Source organism: Scyliorhinus torazame, chromosome 17 (genome assembly GCF_047496885.1).
Source record: "Scyliorhinus torazame isolate Kashiwa2021f chromosome 17, sScyTor2.1, whole genome shotgun sequence".
NCBI classification, from domain to species: Eukaryota; Metazoa; Chordata; class Chondrichthyes; order Carcharhiniformes; family Scyliorhinidae; genus Scyliorhinus; species Scyliorhinus torazame.
This window is the reverse complement of record NC_092723.1, coordinates 90,669,795-90,692,416: the sequence shown is the minus strand read 5'-3', so window position 1 is coordinate 90,692,416 and position 22,622 is coordinate 90,669,795. Positions and strand designations below refer to the sequence as shown.

The 22,622-nt window shown below is 44.4% G+C and overlaps 1 protein-coding gene and 1 pseudogene across 12 annotated transcripts in view; both read right to left on the bottom strand.

The window, feature by feature from the left end:
• The window catches only part of LOC140393996 (voltage-dependent L-type calcium channel subunit alpha-1S-like), an 804,045-nt gene that overhangs the window by 377,523 nt on the left and 403,900 nt on the right, over window positions 1-22,622 (bottom strand). The window lies entirely within an intron of this gene.
• On the bottom strand, window positions 1,456-4,201 carry LOC140394538 (inorganic pyrophosphatase pseudogene; annotated as a pseudogene).

The following is a 22,622-nucleotide window of genomic DNA, read 5'->3' as shown; positions in this document are numbered from 1 at the left end:
TTTAAAAGTTTATTGGATAAGCATATGGATGATAATGGCATAGTGTAGGTTAGATGGCTTTTGTTTTTTGACTTCACATGTCGGTGCAACATCGTGTGCCGAAGGGCCTGTACTGCACTGTATCGTTCTATGTTCTTTGTTCTATCATCTAAATCCTGCTGTATCCTCTGACAGTCCTCATCGCTATCCGCAATTCCAACAACCTTTGTGTCGTCTGCAAACTTACTAATCAGACCAGTTACAGTTTCCTCCAAATCATTTATATATACTACAAAGAGCAAAGGTCCCAGCACTGATCCCTGTGGAACACCACTAGTCACAGCCCTCCAATTAGAAAAGCATCCTTCCATTGCTACTCTCTGCTTTCTATGACCTAGCCAGTTCTGTATCCACCTTGCCAGCTCACCCCTGATCCCGTGTGACTTCACCTTTTGTACTAGTCTACCATGAGGGACCTTGTCAAAGGCCTTACTGAAGTCCATATAGACAACATCCACTGCCCTACCTGCATCAATCATCTTTGTGACCTCCTCGAAAAACTCTATCAAGTTAGTGAGACACGACCTCTCCTTCACAAAACCGTGCTGCCTCTCACTAATACGTCCATTTGCTTCCAAATGGGAGTAGATCCTGTCTCGAAGAATTCTCTCCAGTAATTTCCCTACCACTTTGGTTTCCCCCTCCGCTGTACCGAGCGCGACCTAGTCCTACCGTCTGTTTCTGAAGAGACTCTTACGAGATCAGGTCAATCCGGCGAACCCGTTACAGTCCGGGTTAGAGGCCCGAGACAGGGTTAGAGGCCCGTAAGAGGTTAGAGTCCTCTTTGAATCAGGGTTAGAGACCCGTAAGAGGTTAGAGTCCTCTTCGAATCAGGGTTAGAGGCCCGTAAGAGGTTAGAGACCTCTTCAAATTAGGGTTAAAGGCCCGTGCGCGAGGGTTAGAGGCACTCGGCCGAAGAAAGGTGCTTGGCTGTTGATGATCCATCTGGTTGCTTGATACCTTCGCGATAAAAGGTTGCCCAAGTGACAAGTGATTGGCTCAACCAGTGTCTTGACTTGTTCGACACTCCGGGTTGACTCTTGGCTACAGCGGAGAATGGATAACTCCGTCCAAATTATAGTACTTCCTATCAGGTGCGGATGACGCCTTAAACTCCACAATAAACAGGGTTTCACCGTTGCGTACCCTGTCGGAACACTCGAACAATTGCCTAAGCCTCCTGATTGGGTAACGGGGCAGAATAACCCCGTTTAAATTCTTGATTGAATAAGCAATTTAGGATCGCCATCAAAATTTAGTAGGTAACCACAAGGATCATCCGAGGATAGGAGACAATGGGTAATACTCTGGATAGCACCTCTGATAGTGGAAGCGCGCTTCAGATTCTTTGCGAACAGTATCCGGAACATTCTAAGCACCATAGAAAAAGGCCTAGGTTTGTAAAAAAAACCATTTCTAAATCGGGACCGTGCGGACAAATGGCCGGCCTTGCCTTGACCGAGGGAGACGATGAGGATGACTCTGAAAACTGGCAATATAGGGGACGACCGACCGTTCCCCCACCACTACCACCGCCTCCACCTTACATTCAAGCCCTTTATCCACAAAAGCTTTAGCTTCAGTTTCAGAACACTGGAATGGACTATCTGACAGTGTTTGTGCAGTTAATTCCTCCCACTGAGGATTTCTTCATGATCAGATCTGTCCAAAAATCATGCGTGCTTTTGATCACCTGAATAGCAAAGTCTTTGTCCTTGAATTCACTGTTGAATGCAAACTGGTTTTCCGGTTTTCCATCAGGCACCTTGTATCGTTTGAACCAATCAACTGAGGCCTCCAGGTATCCTGGTTTCAACCGTCTCACATCATCGATATTTTTAAAACTATTTGCCTCAGGATCCTCGATGTTTATTGCAATAATTTTCCAGTCAGTTTCATTCGAATAGTTGGTCCCCTGCGTTTAGCGAATAGTTTTTTTATGCACTTATTACATTGGTATGTTATGTAAATGATGAATACGGCTACACAGGAGAATAAGATTATTCTTATTGTGGACATTCCAGTGTGTCCCAGAGAGATAAATTGGGGTGGATCAAGTTTTTTGATTTCTTTTTGGATATGTAATGCCAAATCTTTAACTTCTTTAGAGTTATTGGGGATGAAAGTGCAACATTTTGCACCAATCAGGGCGCAGGTGCCACCTTTTTCAGCTCACACATAGTCAAGTGCCATTCGATTTTGTCAAGTTTTTGACATCTTCTGAATTATACACAAAAGCTTGTTGAAAGGGTTGATTTTCTTGCAGAGACAAAAAGAGGCGTATACCTTGGAATGATGCCATTCGCATCTCTAAACTTTTAAAAAAAATATTTGTCACTCAAATGGACTGGGAGTAAAAGTTGGATTGCTGCCAAATTCCCGTTATCAAATGTCTTTGAACGATCTGTTCTTTTGGAATATAGATTTGCTTTTGATCAGAGTTGTTTTGGTTTTTTTAAAAATCAGCTTCCACATTGTTTGAAGTTTTAATTTCCAGGCTAATTCTAAACATTTATTTTAAAATATCAAACACAATAACTGATTAAACATATAGGTTTTCTGTAGATGAATTCGTCGATTCTATTAAAGAAAGCACAACTAACAAGATATGTTAATTTCTTAAAATTAATAAAGCAACATTCAGAATAATGACACTTCTCTTAAATTGACAGTTCTTGACTATCCCGCTTGCACTCAGATCCTTGCTTCTATTTACAACAGCCTCCAGTCGGCGGGTAACCTTACCCTCCAGCAGGACATTGTGGTTTACAGTTCCCACTCTGTCACGGGACTGCTCGGACAGCTCCAAACCCAACATTTAACCATGGCTCGGCAGAACAAATACGAGATTTATCTCCTGAATAATCCCAAGCTCCAATTTCGCCACTGCACCACTATCAATCCAGCAGGTTTTCTCTCCGAACCACCCTCGGAATGCTCGCAGCCGGGCCACAATTGCCTGATGCTCCTCAGAGAGGAAGCCTCCGTGCGAGATGATCTCACTGATACTCCCCTGCCTGATGTAGACTTAACTGTTTTCACCGACTGAGTGCTTCCGTCGGCGAAAGGGGGGTTAGATTATCAGGGTACGCTGTAGTTAATCAGCAGGGCGAAACCCTGGAAGCAGCAGCATTTGAAACGCTGTTCTCCGCCCAACAAGCCGAGCTATTTGCACTTATCCGAGCGTGCGTGTTAGGAGAGAATAAGAAAATAAACATTTACACAGACTCCAGATACGCATTTGGATTCACACACGACTTCGGTCAATTATGGAAGAACAGGGAATTTCTTACATCTGCAGGCACTCAGATATCCCACAAACAGTTAGTTACACAATTACTACAGGCTTTAATGCTCCCTAAACAAATAGCCGTAATATTGTGCGCTGCCCATACGACAGGCAAAACCCCGGTGGACACGGGTAATCGGCAGGCGGACCACCAAGCCAAAGAGGCTTCTCGCTTAAAAGACATGGTGGTACCAAAAATGATGAGCCAGACTAAAAGCTCTAAGGGTCAGTCTCCCTCTGAAAAGCCAATGTCGACCATCACTGACGTCATTCAGTTACAGGAGGACGCTCCTGCCTGTGTAAAAAGTCTATGGGAAGAATTGAGATGTTGTTATGATCCTGTAAACAAATTGTGGGTCACCCCGGCAGGGCAAACTTGTATGCTCGATGTATTAGCAGCCTGGGTCACCGAATGTGTTCACTTTGCAACTCATTGTGGTGCGCGAGCTACGGGTGATGTATTGCTCAAGACTTGGTGGCATCCAAGACTGCAGGACATAGTGCAAAACATTAGCAGTCGTTGCCTAGTATGTCAGCAGTATAATCCTGGAAAAGCAATACCCTGTGAAATGGGTAAAACCCCGCTACCGGACGGTCCCTTTGAGACACTCCAGATGGATTACATTGAGTTGGAAAGATGCCAATGTTATAAACATGTATTGGTTATTGTTGATGTGTTTAGTAAATGGATAGAAGCTTACCCCACTGTAGATAACAAAGCTTCCACGGTAGTAAAAGTTTTAATGCGAGAAATTGTTCCTAGATTTGGGATTCCATATCGGTTAAGCTCTGATAATGAACCTCATTTTGTGGGACAGATCAATGAGGAATTTTGTACTCAGCTGGGAATAAAACAACAATTACATTGCGCATTCCGACCCCAAGCAGCAGGAATGGTAGAAAAGGCTAATCGGACATTAAAAACGAAACTGGCAAAACTACAGGCAGAGACTGGAGCCACTTGGCTCAAATTATTGCCTATTGCCCTCTTCCAAATACGTGCAACGCCAGCTGGAAAGACACAACAGAGTCCCGCCGAAATTTTATACGGAAGACCCTTACGTACTCCTTGGATCAAGGGAAACATAAGGAAGTACAGTTTCACCATATGACCACTGAAATGGCCAACTATGTGATAGCCTTGACTAAAGTACTAAAAGACCTCCATTCACGGGTACGAGCTGCTTATGAGGAGATACCTCCCTTGTCCAGTTCTGTCACTATTAATCCGGGGGAATATGTTCTGATTCGTAATTGGGTTAGGAAAGGATTAGAACCCCGATGGGAAGGACCACACCAGGTCCTACTCACTACTCCCACTGCTGTAAAAGTGGAAGGCAGAAATGCCTGGATCCACATCCACCATTGTAAGGTTGTGAAAATGCAATAGAGAATAACCCTCTGTTTCGAGCCCTAGGGAATAACTCCGGCATCACTTAAAGGATGAAGGCCACATTTATTATCGTAACCCTGCTGGGACTTTTGGAAACGGGAGGAGAGGCCAAGCGAAGAACCTGTGGCCCCAAGGGAAGACGGACTCATCACCTCTGTCGAGGAGACACCTTACAATGCACCAGTCAAGGCTCAGGAGAAGGACCTTGGAACGCGACCCCTGCGGACGGATGTTCGGCCTACGTACAACGATGCAACCGAACCATCCTCATCAGTGGAGTGACTAAGGGCAACCTATCCTGTCATCGGGTCAACTGTAAATGGGATTATAGCTACAGAAACATTTACCCTTGGGATGCGTTGACCAAGGGAGGGTAAGGCTGCGAAAAAAAGGGAATTACATGTAAACACGTATCTGTATATGTGTTATCATATGTGTACGCAAAGGATATGAATGTTTCTGGTTGCTGGGTATGTACACATATCCCGACCCACGCTAAGGGCGGGATCCCCCTCAGACCTGTTCCGCTTAACCTGTCAGAAACAGTAGAATGGTATATTTACCAGAATGGTACTCGTCAATCCCCCAGGACTATAAGAATTGCATCTATGGTAAGACACCCAAACGGTGGGGCAGCTTCTAGTTTATCGTTTCTCCCCATATCCCCAAGACCTTGGAAAGAGGGGGGCTATTGTGGAAGCCAGGTATTTCGAATACAACTAGTATAGGTAAAAGATAGCTGTTTTAGCATAAATATTAGGCCACAGTTTTAAATACCCATTCATACAGCATAATTCACTTTTACTGAAGTCCGTTGTTCTGGCAAATGCATATTTTCAAAGACAATGTGACATTAAAACAGCACAGCTGCAAGATAATTTGACACTGCTTGTGCTAATTGTCTAGGACAGGGACTGAATACACAGCAACATGAAGGCACCATTGTTCACAATGCAGATAACAGCTGGGTCAGAAAAGCTAATGTTGCACATTGAAGATGGACGGCTTGCCATCAAATCAAATGTGGTTGAGTCTAACCCAAACCAATTAGGATTATATTGGGGTGTGATTAGATGACTTAAGACAGATATGAAAGTGTATGACTGAAAAGTTTCCGCCCGCCATTTTAGTGTTGGTGTGTTGTCTCGGGTGTTGTCTTTGATTCTGTCAGTGTGTTGTGCTGTGTTGTGCTGTGTTGTCTTTGTGTTGTCTTTCTGTTAGTTTAGTCAGTTTTGTCCTTAATAGTCTCCATTTTAGAGATGTCTTTTGGGGGTTCTGTCAGCCTGTCAGTCTACCAGTCTGTGTCAGTGATGTCAGTCTACTTTTGACTTTGAGTTTGAGTTTAGCTGAAGATTAGCTTTCTCTCTCTCTTCATGTTTCATTGCCAGACTTTGACCGTTTAAAAGTTACTTTCGAGCTGTCTGCCTAAGCAAAGAAAGATGAATGGCTTAGATAGGGTGGATGTAGGGAAGTTGTTTCCATTAGCAGGGGAGACTAGGACCTGGGGGCACAGCCTTAGAATAAAAGGGATGAGGAGAAATTTCTTCAGCCAGAGAGTGGTGGGTCTGTGGAATTCATTGCCACAGAGGGCGGTGGAGGCCGGGACGTTGAGTGTCTTTAAGACAGAAGTTGATAAATTCTTGATTTCTCGAGGAATTAAGGGCTATGGAGAGAGAGCGGGTAAATGGAGTTGAAATCAGCCATGATTGAATGGTGGAGTGGACTCGATGGGCCGAATGGCCTTACTTCCACTCCTATGTCTTATGGTCTTAAGATAATGCCTGTAATTCTCTGAAAGCTTCGAATTGTCTACGAATTGCCTTTTAAATGACTTTCAAATTGTAATCAAGCGACTACAAATAAAACAATTCTTTTTGGCACCTGAGAAGTTTTAACTGCAAATTTCTGCTGAGTTCCAGTATTCGCAAAGTGCTACTGGTAACCGAATAGCAGAGATAATATAAATTCCTTCAACTTTACACAGTCGAATAATACAAGGAATCGAACAACTTGGCATAGTCCAGAAATAGTACAAATCTTACAACTTGTCGTATTGCGTCAGGACTTGATTCATCAACTAAGCTTCCCCCAAACTTGGCGTAGTTCGACAGGTTAAGATCCCATAAATTATAGATTCCTATAATTGGCGTAGTCAGCAGCTGGGCGGGAGTACTGAACGACCTTCGGAGGCCCAGGTGACGACGGAAAGCTTTGAAGATAATCGGAGGAGGTCCGGAACCTTCGGGAAGCTTCGGAGATAGTCGGAGGAGGCCCAGAAGACAACCGGAACCCACGGCTAGACTAGAGTAAGAAATATCTTTTTCACCCATTAAAAGTCTTAAAGCCGCATCAATCAGTACTTCGACCCTTGAAAAGAACATTTTTTATAGACTGTGTTAAATAAATCAAGTGCCAGTCGTTCAGACTATCATAGACGTGACTGGAAGATTAGTCACTGCAGTAACTAAAATAAAACGGCAGTCAGTGATCAAGAAAAGTTATGGCTGATCCAAATCAAAGTGTAGATTCAGAGCCTTTAGCAGGCAGAAAATTACTCCCCACTACATCCAAGGGGGGGGGGTGCTGGAATACCAGATGTTTCTGTTGAAGATATGTTGGGGGATTTTAGATCTTTCATTCGTAGACAATTTGGACTGTCTGAAGTTGCTACAAAAATTGAATCAAAATATGATATCCCCAAAGGACAGTGGTCCCTTGATAATATCAAGAAGGCATGGGGTAAGACCACACGGTTAAACGGTGGAAGACGTATGAAATGGTCTTTTGCAGTAATGGCACAGCTCCAAAAACATCAAGAGACAATTGCAAAAATTAAATTTGATCATGAGTATAGGTCCACTAAAGACCAACTAATTGCAGTTGTTGAAGATTTGCGAGATGCAAAATCCAAACTTGAGCATTATGATGAAATTAAAACAGAATTGCAAGATGCAAAATCCAAACTTGAGCATTATGATGAAATTAAAACAGATTTGAAAGTTGCAAAATCCAAACTTGAGCATTATGATGAAATTAAGACAGATTTGCAAAATAAAACCTCTGAACTCCAGCAGTTATCTGTTCAAATCGGAGAATTTCAAAATCAAGTTTTTAAAGTGGAGTCAAAATACCAACAGTTGCAATTCAATACTGAGCAAAGTGATGATGAGTATAGGTCCACTAATAACCAATTAATTGCAGTTGTTGAAGAATTGCAAGATGCAAAATCCAAACTTGAGTATTATGACGAAATTAAAACGGATTTGCAAAACAAAACCTCTGAACTCCAGCAGTTATCTTTTCAAATAACAGAATTCCAAAATCAAGTCTTTGAAGTGGAGTCAAAATACCGACAATTGCAATTAAAAACTGAGCGAATTGAACTTGAAAATTGCAAGTTAATGAAAGAAAGATGTGTTTTAGAAAGAGATATAAACAACGTAACTGAACACTTCAAAATTTCTGTGCTGAAATTTGAACAAACAGCACAAACTCAGAAAGCAGCCCAAGCACCCCACCTAGTGGCACAATCGGCAATTGCACAGCCAAGAACAAATGTCACGAATAAATCAGTTACTTTGTCAGATGAATCAGATGAAGACAGTGTTCAAATCCAGCCCATGTCACCTGCTGCTCCAGCGGTGGCTGTTGCAGCACCTGCAGGAATATCAGCAGTAACTACAATTTCACCACCAGCACCAGGGCAAACATGTACCCTTGCTCCATTAAAATCATGTAAGTAAATACCACAATGTCTTTTCTGTGGTAGAGTAGGACACTGGATGGCAAAATGCTATCAAAAACAACGGATGGATTCGAGAGATGATAATGAAGTAGACAATGTTCACTACAATACATTTCCACCTCATGGTCAACCATGTAACACGTACCAACAAGACACACCCAGTTTGGCTTCTGGTCAGCAACACTGGCTAAGCAACTACAACCATGGTTTGCTTTTACAGTTAATCAACAACAGTATCATAATAGCCCAACTGTTTACCACATGGCTTTACAGAATCATCTCAGGCAACTGCCTGTTCGGACTTCCACCATTATCCAATATGAAGATGATGTTCTGATAACCTCCATCAATAAAGATGATCATGACAAAGACTTACGGGTGGTCTTGAACCACCTCAGTACTAACAGTCACAAAGCTATCTTTCACAAAGCACAAATTGCCCAGAAAGATGTTTACTTGGGACAGAAAATTTCCAAACGAAAAAGAGAACTTACTCAGAACAGAATGGCTGCCATCAAAGCAGCTAAAGAAACCTCAATGTATCGCTAAAAAGTTGCCAAGAACTGACAACTTAAGAAAACTGTCATTATTCTGAACGTTGCTTTATAAATTTAAAGAAATTAACATATCTTGTTAGCTGTGTTTCCTTTAACAGAATCGACAAATTCATCGACAGAAAATCAAGATACAGCACAAGATTGGTTCAGTTATATATTTAATAAGTTATTGTATTTGATATTTTAAAATAAATGTTTAAAATTAGCCTGGAAATTAAAACTTCAAACAATGTGGAAGCTGGTTTAAAAAAAAACCCAACAATCTTTGATTAAAAGCCAAAAGAACATATCGTTCAAAGAAATTTGATAACGGGAATTTGGCAGCAATCCAACTTTTACTCCCAGTCCATTTGAGTGACAAAAAAAAGTTTAAAGATGCGAATGGCATTCCAAGCTATACGCCTCTTTTTGTCTCTGCAAGAAAATTAACACTTTCAACAAGCTTTTGTGTATAATCCAGAAGATGTCAAAGACTTGACATCAATTTTGATAATCATTTTACTGTTTATTACTAGATCATATGTTCAACTTTTATTGTATAATCATTTTATTTGTATGCATTAAGTTATTATAAATTGTTTATTGCTGAATTATGTAATCATGATATCAATTTTCAATCAGTATATCAATGTTAAGATCTGTAAAATGATTAACCGTAGTATTACAAAATCGAATGGCACTTGACTATATGCTAGCTGAAAAAGGTGGCACCTGAGCCCTGATTGGTGCAGAGTGTTGCACTTTCATTCCCGATAACTCGAAAGAAGTTAAAGATTTGGCATTACATATCCAAAAAGAAATCAAAAAACTGGATCCACCCTAATTTATCTCTCTCTGGGATAAAATTTGTGGGTGGTTTGGACACACTGAAATGTCCACAATAAGAATAATCCTATTCTCCTGTGTAGCTGTATTCATCATTTACATAACATACCAATGTGATCAAATTTGATTAATTTATTAATTATAATAATTATTTTGAAATGCCTGTTGTATTTTAAGTGTCCATTTTATTGTTTAGAACTGCAATGATTCTTTGTGCTTTTACCTATCCTATCGCATTAATGATGTATTTAACCTTTTCTGATATATCTCACTTAATTTTTCGATTTATCAAAGGGCCGACTGTAGAAGCCAGGTATTTCGAATATAACTAGTATAGGTAAAAGATAGCTGTTTTAGCATAAATATTAGGCCCCAGTTTTAAATACCCATTTTATACAGCATAATTCACTTTTACTGAAGTCCGTTGTTCTGGCAAATGCATATTTTCAAAGACAGTGTGACATTAAAACAGCACAGTTGCAAGATAATTTGACACTGCTTGTGCTAATTGTCAAGGACAGGGACTGAATACACAGCAACATGAAGGCACCATTGTTCACAATGCAGATAACAGCTGGGTCAGAAAAGCTAATGTTGCACATTGAAGATGGACGGCTTGCCATCAAATCAAATGTGGTTGAGTCTAACCCAAACCAATTAGGATTATATTGGGGTGTGATTAGATGACTTAAGACAGATATGAAAGTGTATGACTGAAAAGTTTCCGCCCGCCATTTTAGTGTTGGTGTGTTGTCTCGGGTGTTGTCTTTGATTCTGTCAGTGTGTTGTGCTGTGTTGTGCTGTGTTGTCTTTGTGTTGTCTTTCTGTTAGTTTAGTCAGTTTTGTCCTTAATAGTCTCCATTTTAGAGATGTCTTTTGGGGGTTCTGACAGCCTGTCAGTCTACCAGTCTGTGTCAGTGATGTTAGTCTACTTTTGACTTTGAGTTTGAGTTTAGCTGAAGATTAGCTTTCTCTCTCTCTTCATGTTTCATTGCCAGACTTTGACCGTTTAAAAGTTACTTTCGAGCTGTCTGCCTAAGCAAAGAAAGATAATGCCTGTAATTCTCTGAAAGCTTCGAATTGTCTACGAATTGCCTTTTAAATGACTTTCAAATTGTAATCAAGTGACTACAAATAAAACAATTCTTTTTGGCACCTGAGAAGTTTTAACTGCAAATTTCTGCTGAGTTCCATTATTCGCAAAGTGATACTGATAACCAAATAGCAGAGATAATATAAATTCCTTCAACTTTACACAGTCGAATAATACAAGGAATCGAACAACTTGGCATAGTCCAGAAATAGTACAAATCTTACAACTTGTCGTATTGTGCCAGGACTTGATTCATCAACTAAGCTTCCCCCAAACTTGGCGTAGTTCGACAGGTTAAGATCCCATAAATTACAGATTCCTATAGCTATCCAATGAACACCTTTGAGATGTGGTACCAACCAAGTTATAACAAATCCCACCGCTGCCACCAAATGTGAATTTGTTTCCCTTCAGTCCGGATGAAATAATCAGTCGAACACCAAGTTTCTTAATCGTATGTTTATTCTCGGCCGGAGCTACACCACTGTATCTCGGAGAGGTACAACAGCAAGCCGGAGTCAATACATCTAACAGCAGTTTATATACCTTTTGACACTGTTTCATTTCTGAGAACAGCCCCCTAGCATTCTGTCTGTTCTTTCAGCTCAATTATAGTTATCTTTAAAGTTAGCAACCATTCCCAAGGCCGTTACTGCAATTTGTCTGGTGCAAAAGCAAAAGTGATTACAGCTTGCTACAAAAGCCTGTAGAACATAGAACATAGAACGATACAGCGCAGTACAGGCCCTTCGGCCCACGATGTTGCACCAAAACAAAAGCCATCTAACCTACACTATGCCATTATCATCCATATGTTTATCCAATAAACTTTTAAATGCCCTCAATGTTGGCGAGTTCACTACTGTAGCAGGTAGGGCATTCCACGGCCTCACTACTCTTTGCGTAAAGAACCTACCTCTGACCTCTGTCCTATATCTATTACCCCTCAGTTTAAAGTTATGTACCCTCGTGCCAGCCATTTCCATCCGCGGGAGAAGGCTCTCACTGTCCACCCTATCCAACCCCCTGATCATTTTGTATGCCTCTATTAAGTCTCCTCTTAACCTTCTTCTCTCCAACGAAAACAACCTCAAGTCCATCAGCCTTTCCTAAGATTTTCCCTCCATACCAGGCAACATCCTGGTAAATCTCCTCTGCACCCGCTCCAAAGCCTCCACGTCCTTCCTATAATGCGGTGACCAGAACTGTACGCAATACTCCAAATGCGGCCGTACCAGAGTTCTGTACAGCTGCAACATGACCTCCCGACTCCGGAACTCAATCCCTCTACCAATAAAGGCCAACACTCCATAGGCCTTCTTCACAACCCTATCAACCTGGGTGGCAACTTTCAGGGATCTATGTACATGGACACCTAGATCCCTCTGCTCATCCACACTTTCAAGAACTTTACCATTAGCCAAATATTCCGCATTCCTGTTATTCCTTCCAAAGTGAATCACCTCACACTTCTCTACATTAAACTCCATTTGCCACCTCTCAGCCCAGCTCTGCAGCTTATCTATATCCCTCTGTAACCTGCTACATCCTTCCACACTATCGACAACACCATCGACTTTAGTATCATCTGCAAATTTACTCACCCACCCTTCTGCGACTTCCTCTAGGTCATTGATAAAAATGACAAACAGCAACGGCCCCAGAACAGATCCTTGTGGTACTCCACTTGTGACTGTACTCCATTCTGAACATTTCCCATCAACCACAACCCTCTGTCTTCTTTCAGCTAGCCAATTTCTGATCCACATCTCTAAATCACCCTCAATCCCCAGCCTCCGTATTTTCTGCAATAGCCTGCCGTGGGGAACCTTATCAAACACTTTGCTGAAATCCATATACACCACATCAACTGCTCTACCCTCATCTACCTGTTCAGTCACCTTCTCAAAGAACTCAATAAGGTTTGTGAGGCATGACCTACCCTTCACAAAGCCATGCTGACTATCCCTGATCATATTATTCCTATCTAGATGATTATAAATCTTGTCTCTTATAATCCCCTCCAAGACTTTACCCACTACAGACGTGAGGCTCACCGGTCTATAGTTGTCGGGGTTGTCTCTGCTCCCCTTTTTGAACAAAGGGACCACATTTGCTGTCCTCCAGTCCTCTGGCACTATTCCTGTAGCCAATGATGACATAAAAATCAAAGCCAAAGGTCCAGCAATCTCTTCCCTGGCCTCCCAGAGAATCCTAGGATAAATCCCATCAGGTCCCGGGGACTTATCTATTTTCAGCCTGTCCAGAATTGCCAACACCTCTTCCCTACGTACCTCAATGCCATCTATTCTATTAGCCTGGGGCTCAGCATTCTCCTCCACAACATTATCTTTTTCCTGAGTGAATACTGACGAAAAATATTCATTTAGTATCTCACCTATCTCTTCAGACTCCACACACAATTTCCCATCCCTGTCCTTGACTGGTCCTACTCTTTCCTTAGTCATTCGCTTATTCCTGACATACCTATAGAAAGCTTTTGGGTTTTCCTTGATCCTTCCTGCCAAATACTTCTCATGTCCCCTCCTTGCTCGTCTTAGCTCTCTCTTTAGATCCTTCCTCGCTACCTTGTAACTATCCATCGTCCCAACCGAAACTTCACACCTCATCTTCACATAGGCCTCCTTCTTCCTCTTAACAAGAGATTCCACTTCCTTGGTAAACCACGGTTCCCTCGCTCGCCGTCTTCCTCCCTGCCTGACCGTTACATACTTACCAAGAACACGCAGTAGCTGATCCTTGAACAAGCCCCACTTATCCAGTGTGCCCAACACTTGCAGCCTACTTCTCCACCTTATCCCCCCCAAGTCACGTCTCATGGCATCATAATTGCCCTTCCCCGAGCTATAACTCTTGCCCTGCGGTGTATACTTATCCCTTTCCATCATTAACGTAAACGTCACCGAATTGTGGTCACTGTCCCCAAAGTGCTCTCCTACCTCCAAATCCAACACCTGGCCTGGTTCATTACCCAAAACCAAATCCAACGTGGCCTCGCCTCTTGTTGGCCTGTCAACATATTGTTTCAGGAAACCCTCCTGCACACACTGTACAAAAAAGACCCATCTATTGTACTCGAACTATATCTTTTCCAGTCAATATTTGGAAAGTTAAAGTCTCCCATAATAACTACCCTGTTACTTTCGTTCTTACCCAGAATCATCTTCGCCATCCTTTCCTCTACATCCCTAGAACTATTAGGAGGCCTATAAAAAACTCCCAACAGGGTGACCTCTCCTTTCCTGTTTCTAACTTCAGCCCATACTACCTCAGAAGAAGAGTCCCCATCTAGCATCCTCTCCGCCACCGTAATACTGCTCTTGACTAGCAGCGCCACACCTCCCCCTCTTTTGCCTCCTTCTCTGAGCTTACTAAAACACCTAAACCCCGGAACCTGCAACATCCATTCCTGTCCCTGCTCTATCCATGTCTCCGAAATGGCCACAACATCGAAGTCCCAGGTACCAACCCATGCTGCCGGTTCCCCTACCTTGTTTCGTATACTCCTGGCATTGAAGTAGACACACTTCAAACCACCTACCTGAACACTGGCCCCTGCGATGTCAAATCTGTGCTCCTGACCTCTATACTCTCATTCTCCCTTACCCTAAAACAACAATCCAGGTTCCCATGCCCCTGCTGCATTAGCTTAAACCCCCCCAAAGAGCACTAACAAATCTCCCCCCCAGGATATTTGTGCCCCTCAGGTTCAGATGTAGACCATCCTGTCTGTAGAGGTCCCACCTTCCCCAGACAGAGCCCCAGTTATCCAGAAATCTGAATCCCTCCCGCCTGCACCATCCCTGTAGCCACGTGTTTAAATGCTCTCTCTCCCTATTCCTCATCTTACTATCACGTGGCACGGGCAACAACCCAGAGATAACAACTCTGTTTGTTCTAGTTCTGAGCTTCCATCCTAGCTCCCTGAAAGCCTGCCTGACATCCTTGTCCCCTTTCCTACCTATGTCGTTAGTGCCAATGTGGACCACGACTTGGGGCTGCTCCCCCTAACCCCTAAGGACCCGGAAAACACGATCCGAGACATCACGTACCCTTGCACCTGGGAGGCAACATACCAAACGTGAGTCTCTCATGCTCCCACAAAATCTCCTATCTGTGCCCCTGACTATCGAGTCCCCAATTACTAATGCTCTGCTCCTCTCCTCCCTTCCCTTCTGAGCAACAGGGACAGACTCCGTGCCAGAGGCCCGTACCCCATGGCTTACCCCTGGTAAGTCGTCCCCCTCACAAGTATCCAAAGCGGTATACTTGTTTCTCAGGGGAACGACCGCAGGGGATCCCTGCACTGACTGCTTTTTCCCAGTCCCTCTTACAGTTACCCACCTATCTCCAATCTTTGGTGTAACTAATTCGCTGAAGCTGCTATCTATGACCCCTTCTGCCTCCCGAATGATCCGAAGTTCTTCCAACTCCAGCTCCAGTTCCCTAACTCGGTCTTGGAGATGGCAGCACTTCCTGCAGGTAAAATCAGCAGGGACACTAACTGCATCCCTCACCTCAAACATCCTGCAGGAGGAACATTGCACTCCCTTCCCTGCCATTCCTCCAACTTTCTACCAAGATCTGGCTAACAACTAAATTAAATTTTTTATAAAAAATAATAATAATATAATAAAATATGGTACTTACCTCTGACCAATGGGTTTTATTATTAGGTTAGAGGAGGAGGGCGGGTGGGAGACACTACACGTGTAGTGTCTCGGGTTTCCTCTCCACCAGAATTTATTGGTGAGGGTCTTCCCAGACGTCCGCGGGTCGACTTCCTGTTCCCGCCTAAAACACGAATTTAAAAAAAAAAAATTCTCAGCTCCTGCTGAAATTGACTAACCAGCCATCTCCACTCCCGCCGAAATTGACTGGCCTGCCCCTGCAAAGACAAGTGCTTTTAAAGAACAGACTTACCTAACAGCAGCCACTTCCGCACTGCTCCCGCTGAAACTGACTCACCAGCTGTTCTCACGCCGAAATCGACTGGCCTGCCCCTGCAAAGACAAGTGCTTTTTAAGGACAGACTTACCTCCCAGCAGCCACTTCCGCACTGCTCCCGCTGAAATTGACTCACCAGCTGTTCTCCCACCGAAATCGACTGGCCTGCCCCTGCAAAGACAAGTGCTTTTAAAGGACAGACTTACCTCCCAGCAGCCACTTCCGCACTGCTCCCGCTGAAACTGACTCACCAGCTGTTCTCCCGCCGAAATCGACTGGCCTGCCCCTGCAAAGACAAGTGCTTTTAAAGGACAGACTTACCTCCCAGCAGCCACTCCCGCATTGCTCCCGCTGAAACTGACTCACCAGCTGTTCTCCCACCGAATTCGACTGGCCTGCCCCTGCAAAGACAAGTGCTTTTAAAGGACAGACTTACCTCCCAGCAGCCACTTCCGCACTGCTCCCGCTGAAACTGACTCACCAGCTGTTCTCACGCCGAAATCGACTCTGACATTGACATTCCAGCACACAAAGCTCTATCTAACATTTTATTTTCTCATAAAGTTCTATTCTATCTTGAGCCAAACTCTCATTGTGGGGGGAAACTGGAGCACCCGGAGGAAACCCACGCAGTTTCAGGGAGAATGTGCAGACTCCACACAGAGAGTGACCCAAGCCGGGAATCGAACCTGGTACCCTGCGCTGTGAAGCAACAGTGCTAATCATGCCAGGCAAAGAAAGAGACATTGCGGGATCTTGCCCCGGGAAGTGCAGCGGAAAGTGTTACAATCAGGAAGTAACTCCATACTGGTGAACAAAGTATTATAAAATTTAGATTTGTTATGGAGAATGATAAAGAGCAATTGAGAATAAAAATACTTACCTGGATGAGGACTAAAATCCAGTGAATTGAGGAAAGATTTGGTCTGTGTAGCAGACAGATGCAGAGATGTAATGGCAAAATGAATAGCCTTTAAAGAGGGGGTGATTGAGTTCTCTCTAAGTCCATACCCACAAGTGGGGAAAAAGGAGAGCAACCAAATCCAGCAATCCTGAATGTAGAAAGAGCTGGGGAATAGGGTAAGGCAGAAAAGGTATGGTAGATGTCAGCTTTAGTAATAAATAAAAGTGAGAAAATGATTGAATATAAAAGTACTGAGGAGGAGAGAAAAAGGCAATAGAGACTTAAAGAGACAGTATGATAACAAATTGGTGACTAACAGGAAAAGGAAGCAAAACATTTTCTCTGGGCATATTAACAGGAAAAAGGTTTGCTAAAGGAACTGTGCGACCAGGGATTTTAAGAGGTGGGACGTGCTCCCGCTGTCGTTGGCGGGGCGGGTACAGTCTGTGAAGCTGACGGTATTCCAGAACCTTCCGATTTTTATTCCAAAGGCCTTCTTTAGGAAGATTAATGCATTGATCTTGGGGTTTGTGTGGGCGGTGAAAGCCCCACAGATGAAGAAATTGCTGCTGGAACGGTATGTGTTTTGGGGGGGGGGGGGGGGGGGGTGGTGGCGGGCGGGGGATGGCTTTGCCAAATTTGTTGAACTACTACTGGACAGCAAGTATAGCCATGGTCAGGAAGAGGTTAGTGGGGGAAGGGTCAGGGTGTAAGGACATTAACTTAGGGGTACAGTTGACAGCTCCTCTGCCGTTCTCACCGGCCATGTACTCCACAAGTCCGGTGGTGGTGGTGGCCCTGAGGGTGTGGGGACAGTGGCGGCAGCATCTTAGGCTGCAGGATGCCAAGGTTCGGGCACCTATTAACGGAATCAAAGGTTTGCTCAGGTGGGGGAAAGGAATTCTGGGGGTGGCGACGGGACCTTTTCATGGGGGGGGCAGCTTCCTGAGCTTGGAGGGACTGGTAGAGGAGTATGAGCTGCCCAGCGGGAATGGGTTCTGGTACTTACAGGTACGGGACTATGCGAGGAAACAGGTGACATCCTTTCCTGACCTGCCGCCCCTGGGGTTGCAGGTCAAGTTGGTGTCGAAAACAGGGGTTGGTGAGGGCAAGGTGTTGGAGATCTACAAGGAATTAATGGACCGAGAGGGCGCCCCGATAGAAGAAGCTAAGCGGAAACCAGGGGAAGAGCTGGGGAGGATATTGAAGGCTGGGTTATGGGAGGCGGTTCTGAGGAGGGTGAATGCATCCTCTTTGTGCGCTCGGCTTAGCTTCATTCAATTTAAAGTAGTCCACAGGGCGCATATCACGGTGTCCAGAATGAGCAGGTTTTTTGAGGGGGTGGACGATAGGTGTGGGGGAGGCATGTTTGGGTCTCTCCGAAACTGGAGGGATTTTGGCGGGGGTTCACTGACACGATGTCTGAGGAGCTGAGGGTGAAGGTTGTCATGAGTCCACAAATGACGATTTTTGCTGTGTCGGAAGAACCGGGAGTCCAGGGGATGAGAGTGGCCGAACGTTTTTGCCTTCCTGAAGACAGATCTTGTTGGAATGAAGAGACTCGGGGCTGCCGAAACCGGGAGTGTGTGTGAGCTACCTCACGGAATTCCTCAGGTTGGAAAAAATCAAGTTCGCCTTGAGAGGGCCTGTGGAGGGGTTTGCTCAGAGATGGAAACAGTTTATCGACTTCTTCAAGGATAGTTAAGAAGTCAGCAGGGGGGGGGGGGGGGGACTTTGGGGTTAAAAAGAGGGGGCAGGGTGGGTGGAGGGTAATGGCAGGGAGGGTGGGGCGTGAGGATGTTGTTTTGTATATTTATTACGTGATTTCCTGTTTGTTCTCTTTTTGGTTGTTTTTGATGTATATATATAAATGCTTTACTAAAAACATTTTTTTAAAAAGGAACTGTGCGGCCAATTAGAGATCAAAATGGAGATCTATTGCTGGAGTCAGAAGGCATAGCTGAGGTACTGAATGAGGACTTTGCATCGGTGTTTACCAACGAAGTAGACTTAGACAAAGCTATAATAAATGAGGAGACACCAGAATATTGAATGAGATGAAAATAAATAATGACAATGTAATGGAAAGGTGACTATTAGTCGATAAGTCATCCAGTCCGGGTGGGATACACTCCAGGCTGCTGAGGGAAGTTAACGATTAAAATTGGAGAAGTGCTTAACACAATCTTCCATATTCTCCTTAGATACAGAGCCGGGTCCAAAAGGAAGAAACACTTGCATTTGTATTTATTCGGACCTCCCAAAGGGATTTACTGCTAATAAAGTTTTGTTTCACGAGTCATCACAGTTACAATGCAGGAAACATGGCAACCAATTTGTGCATGACAAGTTCTAATGAACGGTGTCATGATATGCACTCATGCACATAATGAGATACAGACAGGCATTGACAGACACTCAGTAAAGCAAATGAACACACAAGACAAAACACAACCAATCACCAGGCAGAACACTAGAAGGTGGTCTCCCACTATAAAACACACGAGGCATCAACACTCTGTCTCTTTCCACTGGTGACAACTGTAGTGACAGTCAGGGTGTATATATCAGTTAGCACCTTCTACACGTGGCTCAGAGCTAATCTGGTCTAGTTAGTTATAGTAAGCACGCTTAGATTAGTAGAGTGTCAAACACATAGTGAACTGTGTGCACTGCTTAACAAGTTCAATAAAACGTATTGAACTAACATCAAAGTTTGGAGTCTACTTTCAAGTACAACTGCATCCAGTTGCAGTCCGTGTGATTAACATGACATGGTACCAGTAGTCTACTATCTCTAAGTGGTTTACCTCGAGTGATTCCGTGACGACCAGCTTTCCAGCGGCATGGAAAAGATCCAGGCCCCCCCACAGCTACGGATCTCCGGCAATCGCGGCCCCAACTGGCAGGTCTTCAAGCAAAGGTTCCTTCTCCACATTGAGGCCTCAGACCTTGAGGATGCGTCCGATGCCAGAAAAATTGTGCTGCTCCTATCAACTGCGGGGGATCAATACATCCAGATTTTTAACTCGCTTAATTTTACTGACGGCCAGGACAAGACCAAATTCAACACCGTTTTGGAGAAGTTCGACAGTCGCTGTGAAGTCGAAAAAAACGAGAGCTTTGAGTGCTATATTTTCCAGCAACGCCTTCAGGGTAAGGATGAACCTTTCCAATCCTTTCTAATTCATCTCCGTATATTAGCGCAGTCCTGCAATTAAGGTGCAACCGCTGATTCCATGATCAGGGGTCAGATCGTGTTTGGGGTGCACTCCGATTCCTTGCGGGAACAACTCCTCAAAATTAAGCACATGATCCTGCCAGTCGCCATCGAGACGTGTATAGTGCATGAGTATGCGAGAAATCGGGACTCCCATTTCAAATCGGCAGAATACAAAAAACTTGCCTCCCACGAGGCAGAGAGTGTAAGGCCATCGCCCGGATGCAGCGCCTCAGTATCGATGAAAGCGGCCATTTTGTTCGCTTTTTCCCGGGGCCCCACGCATGCGCAACATGAACGGGAGAACAAAGCGGCCGAAAACCGAACTGCGCAGGTGCGAACGTCGGCTGACCGCACTGCGCGTGTGTGACGACGCACGGAGCGTAACGATGTCAACGTGATGACGTGCCCGAACTGCGGCACCGCCCACTTAAAGCAGCAATGCCCTGCAAAAGGCAGGCGATATTTAAATTGCGGGAAGCCTGGACATTATGCCGCCTTATGCAGGTCTGCACCACCAGTCAAAGGCCAGCAATCCCAATTCCAACGCAAGCGTGTTCGATGCGGACAGCAAGGTTTAGCGGATACTGATCCTGGTAGCACTACGGATCCAGAGAACGACTGCCTGGAGTCCCCCTATCGTGTGGGCATCATAACTACATGTGAGTATGCCTCCTCAAATTCAGCAAGACGCCTATCTATCCTCAATGTGGATTCCGTGGACGAATCATACAAGTAAATCAATGCAGCATCCAGTTCAAGCTGGACACTGGTGCTTCTGCCAATCTCGACTCTCAAGCTGATTTTGACCGCATTAAAAAGCAACCCAAAATTCTTCCACCAGCCTGCCAGCTCCATCGATTATAATGGCAATGCCATAACTGCACTAGGATCTTGTCATCTACTTGTCTCCAACAAGACAATCAATGCCAAATTGCGATTCGGAATCGTCAAGCCTGATAAGGCATCCCTGCTGGGTGCCCATGCATGCAAGCTACTCAAACTCGTACAGCAAGTCCATGCCATGTCTTAAGACCATAAGACCATAAGACATAGGAGCGGAAGTAAGGCCATTCGGCCCGTCGAGTCCACTCCACCATTCAATCATGGCTGTTTTCAACTCCATTTACCCGCTCTCTCTCCATAGCCCTTAATTCCTCGAGAAATCAAGAATTTATCAACTTCTGTCTTAAAGACACTCAACGTCCCGGCCTCCACCGCCCTCTGTGGCAATGCATTCCACAGACCCACCACTCTCTGGCTGAAGACATTTCTCCTCACCTCTGTTCTAAAGTGACTCCCTTTTATTCGAAGGCTGTGTCCCCGGGTCCTAGTCTCCCCTACTAATGGAAACAACTTCCCTACGTCCACCCTATCTAAGCCATTCATTATCTTGTAAGTTTCTATTAGATCTCCCCTCAACCTCCTAACCTCAAATGAATATAATCCCAGGATCCTCAGACGTTCATCGAATGTTAGGCCTACCATTCCTGGGATCATCGTGTGAATCTCCGCTGGACCCGCTCCAGTGCCAGTATGTCCTTCCTGAGGTGTGGGGCCCAAAATTGCTCACAGTATTCTAAATGGGGCCTAACTAATGCTTTATAAAGCTTCAGAAGTACAGCCCTGCTTTTATATTCCAAGCCTCTTGAGATAAATGACAACATTGCATTTGCTTTCTTAATTACGGACTCAACCTGCAAGTTTACCTTTAGAGAATCCTGGACTAGGACTCCCAAGTCCTTTTGCACTTCAGCATTATGAATTTTGTCACCGTTTAGAAAATAGTCCATGCCTCTATTCTTTTTTCCAAAGTGCAAGACCTCGCACTTGCCCACGTTGAATTTCATCAGCCATTTCTTGGACCACGCTCCTCGACTGTCTAAATCTCCTCTTCCTCTCCCACCTCCTCCATACTACCTGCCCCTTTGCATCATTGGCAAACTTAGCCAGAATGCCCCCAGTCCCGTCATCTTGATCGTTTATATATAAAGAGAACAGCTGTGGCCCCAACACTGAACCCTGCGGGACACCACTCGTCACCGGTTGCCATTCCGAAAAATAACCTTTTATCCCAACTCTCCGCCTTCTGTCTGACAGCCAATCGTCAATCCATGTTAGTACCTTGTCTCGAATACCATGGGCCCTTATTTTACTCAGCAGTCTCCCGTGAGGCACCTTATCAAAGGCCTTTTGGAAGTCAAGATAGATAACATCCATTGGCTCTCCTTGGTCTAACCTATTTGTTATCTCTTCAAAGAACTCTAACAGGTTTGTCAGGCACGACCTCCCCTTACTAAATCCATGCTGACTTGTCCTAATCCGACCCTGCACTTCCAAGAATTTAGAAATCTCATCCTTAACAATGGATTCTAGAATCTTGCCAACAACCGAGGTTAGGCTAATTGGCCTATAATTTTCCATCTTTTTCCTTGTTCCCTTCTTGAACAGGGGGGTTACAACAGCGATTTTCCAATCCTCTGGGACTTTCCCTGACTCCAGTGACTTTTGAAAGATCATAACTAACGCCTCCACTATTTCTTCACCAATCTCCTTTAGAACTCTAGGATGCAGCCCACCTGGGCCCGG